We start from the raw sequence: 9,929 nt of genomic DNA, 5'->3' as shown, positions 1-9,929 counted from the left end.
CTGACAAGACTGTAACAATGGTATTTGGGACCAGAGCTAAATTGCTAAAGCTACCAATGACAGAGCTTCAGATAAAAACCAGCTCTAATACCATCCTAGCCCCTGTTACTGGTTTGAAATATCTGGGCATATAGTTCAACTCCCATTTAACATTTGGGTTGCACATTGATACCCTGACATCCAAATCCTATGCCAAACTAGGTGTACTTTACAGGAACAAATCCTCCCTAAGGCCCTCATGCAGTAATCGCCTACAGCGATTCAGTAAGCCCAGAGAAGCTGGCGATTAGAGCAAAAATAACCGTTTTTTTTTTTGCCGGAAAATAAATAAATAAATAAAATCTGCAGATGCGCGGTGATAAGCCACTTTTCGGCACTGATCGCCAGTTTTTCAAACACGCTCAATTCTATAAGCCCTGATCAGCTTATTGCGGCTGATCGCCACTTTAAAATTGCTGTTTCTTCTCCAAATTGTCCAGCCACAAAAGTAGGCAAGAAGGTGGGGTGAAGCTGCGATGAAAATAAAATGCATGTATCCCGGAGCTGATATCCATTAATATCAGCATCAGAGACCCCCGGCATGAATCCCATGCATAAAAAATGCATTTACAGGCAACTTCATTACCGCCAAGGCAATGAAGGGGTTATACACCCGTGCCAGGCTTATTGTGGGTAGCGGGGGTGGGAGAAGGTGGTATTTGGCCCTGGCTGGGTGTTTAGGCCTTGCCAGGGGGTTGGGGGATGACTTAACCTCTTCTTTAACTTAGCGGTTAATACCGCTAAGGTAATGAAGGGGTTAACCCCTCCCACTACCCCCCCACCCGGTAGGCCTAAACACCCATCCTTGGGGCCAATACCCGGTTCACCCACCCCCGCTACCCACAATAAACACAAATACACATAACAGCCCCACTGGCCACCTCCTAGGTCCCTAATAAACCATTACAATATTCATAAAACCATTATTTTGTTTACACCCAGGATTATTACATGGGGTTAGGGCTATGTTATTCAGTGAGGGGTTGTATGTTTGTATTCGTAGGGACAGGCAAGGCCGGAGCCAGATGGGGTTCTCCTGCCTCTGTCCTCCCTGTCTCCTGACCCTTCCTGTAGCCGGACAAAGAAGAAGAAGCAGGCACACGGTCTTACTCAAAGGAGGTTTAATATGCCATAAAGTCCAACGTTTCGGCAGTCAAATACAGCCTTTCTCAAGGTGAAGGCTACCAAACACAAGAAAACAGTCACAATATATACCACCCCCCCTGATACTCACCCCTCCCGGCTCTGCCACATAACCAGGATGCTGACGCCCACCTGATGACGTCAGAGCTACCACATGGCGCCCCCTAGTGACGTCAGACGTCTAAATCCCTGGCAATACAGCATAGAGCTGTCTTGGAGGACTGCAGCCTCAGCCACACCTCTCCCCAGACTGAACACTCCCCCATGTGTGGCTGTGGCTGCAGTCCTCCAAGGCAGCTCTATGCTGTATTGCCAGGGATTTAGACCTAGACGTCTGACGTCACTAGGGGGCGCCATATGGTAGCTCTGACGTCATCAGGTGGGTGTCAGCATCCTGGTTATGTGGCAGAGTGGGGTGGGGTTGCATCCCTTGTTTTTATGACTTTCTAATAAAGATAGATTTTTGCCAGACCTGCCTCTTCTCTGGATCATGGTGCGCTGCACTTTCTCTAGGGCAGGCCTGCACAACTCCAGTCCTCGAGGGCCGCACACAGGCCAGGTTTTTAGGATATCCCTACTTCAGCACAGCTGGCTCAATTAGTGGCTCAGTACGACTGCCTGAAACTTGGGGGGGTGGGTGGGAGACTGCCTGACACTTGGGTGGGTGACTGCCTGACACTTGGGTTGACTGCCTGACACGTGGGTGACTGACTGCCTGACACGTGGGTGGGTGACTGACTGACACGTGGGTGGGTGACTGACTGACATGTTAGACTGCCTGACACGTGGGTGGGTGGGTGACTGACTGCCTGACATATGGGTGGGTGACTGACTGACACGTGGGTGACTGACTGACACGTGGGTGAGTGGGTGAGTGGGTTGGTGTCTGTATACATTCTGTCACTGATACACACAGACACTGGGAGGGGGCAGTCACACACACACTGGGGGGGGGGCAGTCACACACAAACACAGAATGGGAGGGGGGCAGACACACACACACACAGAATGGGAGGGGGGCAGACACACACACACACAGAGAATGGGAGGGGGCAGACACACACACACACAGACTTGGAGGGGGCACTTACACACACTGGGAGAGGGGCATCACACAGTGGCAGGGGGCAGACAGACACACACACAGACACACAGACTGGGAGGGGGCAGTCACACATACACACAGACTGGGAGGGGGGCAGTCAAACATACACTGGGAGGGGGGCAGTCACACACACACAGACTGGGAGAGGGGCAGTCACACACACACAGACTGGGAGGGGGGAGGGCAGTCACACACACACAGACTGGGAGGGGGAGGGCAGTCACACACACAAACAGACTGGGAGGGGGGGCAGTCACACATACACTGGGAGGGAGGGGCAGTCACACATACACACAGACTGGGAGCGGGGCAGTCAAACATACACTGGGAGGGGGGGCAGTCACACACACACAGACTGGGAGAGGGGCAGTCACACACACACAGACTGGGAGGGGGAGGGCAGTCACACACGCACAGACTGGGAGGGGGGGCAGTCACACACACATAGACTGGGAGGGGGGGCAGTCACACACACACAGACTGGGAGGGGGGTAGTCACACACACACTGGGAGGGGGGCAGTCACACACACACTGGGAGGGAGGGGCAGTCACACACACACAGACTGGGAGGGGGCAGTCACACACACACACACACACTGGCTGCGGGGGCAGTCACACACACACTGCGAGGGGGGCAGTCACACACCCACACTGGGTGGGGGGCAGTCACACACCCACACTGGGTGGGGGGGCAGTCACACACACACTGGGAGGGGAGGCAGTCACACACACTGGGAGGGGGGCAGTCACACACACACTGGGAGGGGGGCAGTCACACACACTGGGAGGGGGGGCAGTCACACACACACTGGGAGGGGGCAGTCACACACACACTGGGAGGGGGGGCAGTCACACACACACTGGGAGGGGGGCAGTCACACACACTGGGAGGTGGGGCAGTCATACACACACAGACTGGGAGGGGGGCAGTCATACACACACAAACTGGGAGGGGAGGCAGTCACACACACAGACTGGGAGGCAGGCAGTCATACACACACAAACTGGGAGGGGGGGCAGTCACACACACAGACTGGGAGGGGGGCAGTCACACATACACTGGGAGGGGGGGCAGTCACACACACAGACTGGGAGGGGGGCAGTCACACACACAGACTGGGAGGGGGCAGTCACACACACAGACTGGGAGGCAGGCAGTCATACACACAAACTGGGAGGGGGGGCAGTCACACACACAGACTGGGAGGCGGGCAGTCACACACACAGACTGGGAGGGGAGGCAGTCACACACACTGGGAGGGGGGGAAGTCACACACACAGACTGGGAGGGGGGCAGTCACACACACAGACTGGGAGGGGGGCAGTCACACACACAGACTGGGAGGGGGGCAGACACACACACACAGACTGGGAAGGGGGCAGACACACACACAGACTGGGAGGGGGGTAGACACACACACACACTGGGAGGGGGGCAGTCACACACACACTGGGAGGGAGGGGCAGTCACACACACACAGACTGGGAGGGGGCAGTCACACACACACACACACACACACACACACACTGGGTGCGGGGGCAGTCACACACACACTGGGAGGGGGGCAGTCACACACACACACTGGTACACACACACACACACACACACACACACACACACACACACACACACACACACACACACACACACTACATCCGTCCCTGATACTAAGCCCCGCCCCCGGCATATCCTAACCTCCAACCAATCCCCTGCTTCTACTCTAAAGCCCCGCCCCCGGCATCCTGCTATTGGGGAAAAAAAAATAATACGGCCGCATCCTCCTCACGCTGCCGCCTCCGCGCACCGCCGCATCCTCCTCACGCTGCCGCCTCCGCGCACCGCCGCATCCTCCTCACGCTGCCGCCTCCGCGCACCGCCGCATCCTCCTCACGCTGCCGCCTCCGCGCACCGCCGCATCCTCCTCACGCTGCCGCCTCCGCGCACCGCCGCATCCTCCTCACGCTGCCGCCTCCGCGCACCGCCGCATCCTCCTCACGCTGCCGCCTCCGCGCACCGCCGCATCCTCCTCACGCTGCCGCCTCCGCGCACCGCCGCATCCTCCTCACGCTGCCGCCTCCGCGCACCGCCGCATCCTCCTCACGCTGCCGCCTCCGCGCACCGCCGCATCCTCCTCACGCTGCCGCCTCCGCGCACCGCCGCATCCTCCTCACGCTGCCGCCTCCGCGCACCGCCGCATCCTCCTCACGCTGCCGCCTCCGCGCACCGCCGCATCCTCCTCACGCTGCCGCCTCCGCGCACCGCCGCATCCTCCTCACGCTGCCGCCTCCGCGCACTGCCGCATCCTCCTCACGCTGCCGCCTCCGCGCACTGCCGCATCCTCCTCACGCTGCCGCCTCCGCGCACCGCCGCATCCTCCTCACGCTGCCGCCTCCGCGCACCGCCGCATCCTCCTCACGCTGCCACCTCCGCGCACCGCCGCATCCTCCTCACGCTGCCGCCTCCGCGCACCGCCGCATCCTCCTCACGCTGCCGCCTCCGCGCACCGCCGCATCCTCCTCACGCTGCCGCCTCCGCGCACCGCCGCATCCTCCTCACGCTGCCGCCTCCGCGCACCGCCGCATCCTCATGCTGCCGCCTCCGCGCACCGCCGCATCCTCCTCACGCTGCCGCCTCCGCGCACCGCCGCCGCCTCGCGCACGGTACCAGTCACCAGGGGCAAAACCCGGGACATTTCCGGGACGGACTGTCAACCGGGACAGCACAGAAAAAAACGGGACTGTGCCGGCAAAACCGGGACAAATGGTCACTCTATAAATACACCTTATACTCCACATGCAGCACGTAACCGTGAATGCAGTATATACTCTATATACGCCATGTACCCCAATTACGACACCTTATAACCCTGCATGCAGCAAATGTACACCTTATAATCCACATACCGCACTTAACCCTGACTGCGGTATATACACTATACCCGCCATGTAACCCAATTACAGCACATTACAACACTGAATGCAGCATAAATACACCTTATACTCCACATGCAGCACGTAACCGTGAATGCAGTATATACACTATATACGCTATGTAACCCAGTTACAGTACATTGTAACGGCGAATGCAGCACCTATACACACCCTAGCGTACAACAGAACGTAACTACGAGTGCAGTATACACACTATATACACCATGTCACCCCATTACAGCCCATTGTAACTTCGGATGCGGTATATATACACCCCCTATAATCCAAATACAATATACGCCATGTAACCCAATTACAGCCAATTGTACCTCGAATGCAGCTCGTATGCCTTATACCCCGAATACAACGCATTATAACCATACCCCGAATACAACGCATTATAACCACACTGAGGTGTACACACTTTATTCCCCACATACAGCCCGCTATCACTACGAATGCGGTATGCAGCGATACCCACGGCCATTCTAGCATTGATCATAACTTTATCCAATGTTGAAAAAATCAATTACAGCACATTATACCACTGCCATGTAACCCCACTGAGTGACCCGTGCTCCAACCCCGGGGGGGGGGGGTTGGGGGATACCCATGGCCATTCTGTTGGGGGAACCGTCGTGGCAAAAAAACGTGGGGGGTTGTTGTGCCTCTCCTCGTCCTCCCTCTGGCCCCCCCCTCCCCAGCCGCAGAGGCTGATGGAGGGCGAGCCACGTGGCAAGGGAATCCCCCCTGGCTATTCCCTGGTACCGGCAAGGGGATCCCCCCGTTCCCCGGAGGCCCCCCCTCCCCGCCCGCCAGCTACCAAGGCTGATGGAGGGAGAGCCACGCGGTAAGGGGGATCCCCACTAGCTATCCCTTGGTCCGGCAGGCGGATCCCCCCCTTCGCCGGAGGCCCCCCCCTCCCCGCCCGCCGAGCAGGCCAGCCACGGAGGCTCACCTGGAGGAGAGGAGAGGACACTAAACTTCGCAGCAGACCGGGAGCAGAATGGAAGATTCAGCTCCCGGCTGCCTCTTTTGTACTGACCTAGGCCTGCCCCCCCCCCCAGGGGGGGCCACGATGGCGGCCCAGAGATCCCAGGGAGGTGAGGGGGAGGGGGCTTGCCCCCTGGTCATGGGCTTCCCTTGCCTAATTGGCTGGAGGAATTGCTTCTGCAGGGGGCCAAGCTTTATATATTATGTGTATAGACTCTACCGCGCTGGGAGTCCATCACCGGACCTGATAATCAGCCCTTCCCCGCTCACCATTTGTCCCGGCACTTAGCTGCTCCCAACCCTTTGTCACGACCCAGCATTTCTCTGCAGACAACGCAGCTACAGTAAGTGAATTACTGTGCCTGCATGCAAAGAAATGCTAAAACACACATTACATTACTGGCTGCCTTTCTAAGGCCGTGTTCGGGGTGGCTGCTACGCGACGCGTGCGTGCGCACGTCCGTCGCAATTTCAGATTGTTTGGTGGGAGTGTTCAAACTGAAAACTCCACCGGCGGTAAAGTGCAGCGTTGACGCCGCTGTAACCAGAAATGATATTTGGGGCTGCAGTCGCATCACGTGAGCTGGTTCAGCGAACCAGCTCCGTGACACGTTCCCCCCTCCAAGCCCCCAAATGCCGCGACCCGACTCCTGCAGCCTGAACACAGATCGCCAGGCTGCAGGAGCACGCGGGGGAGGTGCGCGTGGACGCACGCTGCCGCAGCAGCCACGCTGAACTCAGCCTTACTGTATGGGGAAAAGGCTACACTCTAACATGGGGCATAAAGTGCTTTTCTACATATATATAGCCTGGCCTTCGGCATCTATTGCTAATTCTGGGCCTTTCCTCTGTCAGTCCTGTTAGAACAGGCAGTGGAAAGGTTAATTCCTTCAGTTAGCCTGTTTGCATTTCAGCTCTGAGTATAGTAGCAATATTCAGGGGCAGGCCTAAGCAACCTTTGAGCATGTTAATCCAAAGGGTGGATATGGGTTGGAACACCCCCTGATGTGTGTGAGCCAATCGGAATCCAGCTTTTAGTTGTAATGATTCAAAGCTAGAGACACTCCCGGAGCGGAGGGGGGGGAGGAAAGGGGAGCGGAGGAGGGGGGGGGAAAGGGGAGCGGAGGAGGGGGGGGAAAGGGGAGCGGAGGAGGGGGGGGAAAGGGGAGCGGAGGAGGGGGGGGAAAGGGGAGCGGAGGGGGGGGAAAGGGGAGCGGAGGGGGGGGGAAAGGGGAGCGGAGGAGGGGGGGGAAAGGGGAGCGGAGGAGGGGGGGAAAGGGGAGCGGAGGGGGGGGAAAGGGGAGCAGAGGGGGTGGTGGAAAGGGGAGCGGGGTCGGGGAAAGGGGAGCAGGATGGGGGAGAAAGGGGAGCGGGAGGGGGGGAGAAAAGGGGAGGGGGGAGAAAGGGGAGCGGGAGGGGGGAGAAAGGGGAGCGGGAGGGGGGATAAAGGGGAGCGGGAGGGGGGAGAAAGGGGAGCAGGGGGGAGAAAGGGGGGGGGGGAGAAAGGGGAGGCGGGGGGAGAAAGGGGAGGCGGGGGGAGAAAGGGGAGGCGGGGGGGAGAAAGGGGAGGGGGGGGAGAAAGGGGAGGGGGGGGGGAGAAAAGGGAGGGGGGGGAGAAAGGGGAGGGGGGGGAACGACACACTGCTTGGACAGTTAAGGCAAGTGTCATTACGTCCCTCATAACGCACACACAAAAAACGTCTGCTACAGCCGTGTATAACACGGGGGAACTCTTCCCTAACTCCTCCTGTTGTCACCCTTCAAATCCCGGCACCAAACTTGGGCGCAAAGACCTTGCAACAGTTTGCCTCGCTACATCACCCCCTTGGCCTAATAAACATGCTATTACTATTAGTTCACAATAGCCCAAGGAAGGGGGGTTACATTTGTTGGGCGATCTGATTGAAAAACACAAAGCCCCCCCCCCCCGTTCCCCGTGACTCGCCCCCCCCCCCCCTCAGTTCCCCGTGACTCGCGGCTCGCCCCCCCCCCCGTTCCCCGTGACTCGCGTCGTCCCCCCGTTTCCCGTGACTCGCGGCTCGCCCCCCCCGTTCCCCATGACTCGCCCCCCCCCCCCGTTCCCCGTGACGCGCGCTCCCCCCCGCCGGCGCCCACTTGTCCCCCGATGTGCCGTCCGGCTGAGTGAGGCGTGCAGCCGACGGCAGGAAGCACCCTGTGTGGGCCTGTGTGGGCCTGAGGCGCGAGGCTGCGCGCCTGAAATGGGAGAGTTACTGGCGCCATAAGCTGAGGCGGGACGCGCAGTTACTTACCTGAGGGGGAGGTAGCGCCGGGGAGGTAAGGAAGCGGCTGGGGTAGGAGGGCCGCGCTTCCCCTCCGTCTGGAGCCGGTGCAGGGCGGCGCACGTGTTGGGGGGGGATGGACAGAGGGGGTGGGGTGGTGTGTGTGTGTGTGTGTGTGTGTCCTGTCTGTATATGTGTATGTGTATGTGTCCTGTCTGTCTATCTGTGTCCTGTCTGTGTATCTCAGTGTGTGTGTGTGTATCTGTGTGTGTCTCAGTGTGTGTGTATCTCAGTGTGTGTGTGTGTGTGTGTGTGTGTATCTGTGTGTGTCTCAGTGTGTGTGTATCTCAGTGTGTGTGTGTGTGTGTATCTGTATGTGTCTCAGTGTGTGTGTATCTTTGTGTGTGTCTCAGTGTCCTGCCTGTGTGTGTCTCCGTGTCCTGCCTGTGTGTGTCTCCGTGTGTGTGTGTATCTCTGTGTGAGTGTATGTGTGTGTCCTGCCAATGAGAGGTGTGCGGGGGCGGGCCAAGGGAGCCAATGGGATTGCCGCTAGGGACACAGGGGACACAGGGAGACACATACAGACACGGCCACAGAACACTTTCACAAATAGATAGATAGATAGATAGATAGATAGATAGATAGATAGATAGATAGATAGATATACACACACTATTAAGGTTATGGTGGGTAAAAAAGTGACAAAAACCTTCCACAGTAAAGCATAAAGCAACTGTAAATATTACTGTATGTTCATTTGCATGTCTTAGACAGGTCTGCAACCCTGTCTTTCCCCATTGTCACCCAGCATACAGCGCTTCCACTGCAGCAAGGGATTCTGGGAAATGACATGCAAATGAGCACTCAGTGCCACCTTTTGTCTCAAGCTCGTATTACACAAGCCAATCCTCAAGCCAATGCACACTGTTTTAAACACAGCTTTTAGACAGAGGCTGGGATGAGATGCAAAGCCATTAAACCCACTCACAGACATGTTTCAACCTTTTTTTTTTAAACTTTTTTATTCAACAACTTTTTTAAGTTTACAGACTTTTTTGGAAACCAAAAAAACACACCATAGTGACAACAGTCACCCAACATTAGAAAGACACCAAAACATAATATATTTACATTTTCTTCCTTCATCCTTCAGATATATACAAACACAAAGATAAACTTTTCAGAAGGGAAAAAAAAAACATAACTTTACGAAAAAACCCTATAACCAAAACATCATACAAAGATAAGAACCATATACTTCAAGATTCTTTCATTTAAAAACAAAAACCCTTTCTCTATTCTCAAGTGATGCGATCATCTGTTTTAATTATTTCTCCATACGTTCCAAACCTCTCTAACTGGAATCCAGACCTCACACTTTTTTCATACCCGTCCCTTGCCTCTTTCACATCCCAATATCTCCGCCCAAATCCCCTCGCAAGTTGATTGTGCAAAACCTCTTCCTTTGTAAGCCCTA

Source organism: Ascaphus truei, unplaced genomic scaffold, assembly GCF_040206685.1.
Source record: "Ascaphus truei isolate aAscTru1 unplaced genomic scaffold, aAscTru1.hap1 HAP1_SCAFFOLD_237, whole genome shotgun sequence".
NCBI lineage: Eukaryota > Metazoa > Chordata > Amphibia > Anura > Ascaphidae > Ascaphus > Ascaphus truei.
Note: the sequence above shows the minus strand (reverse complement) of the source record.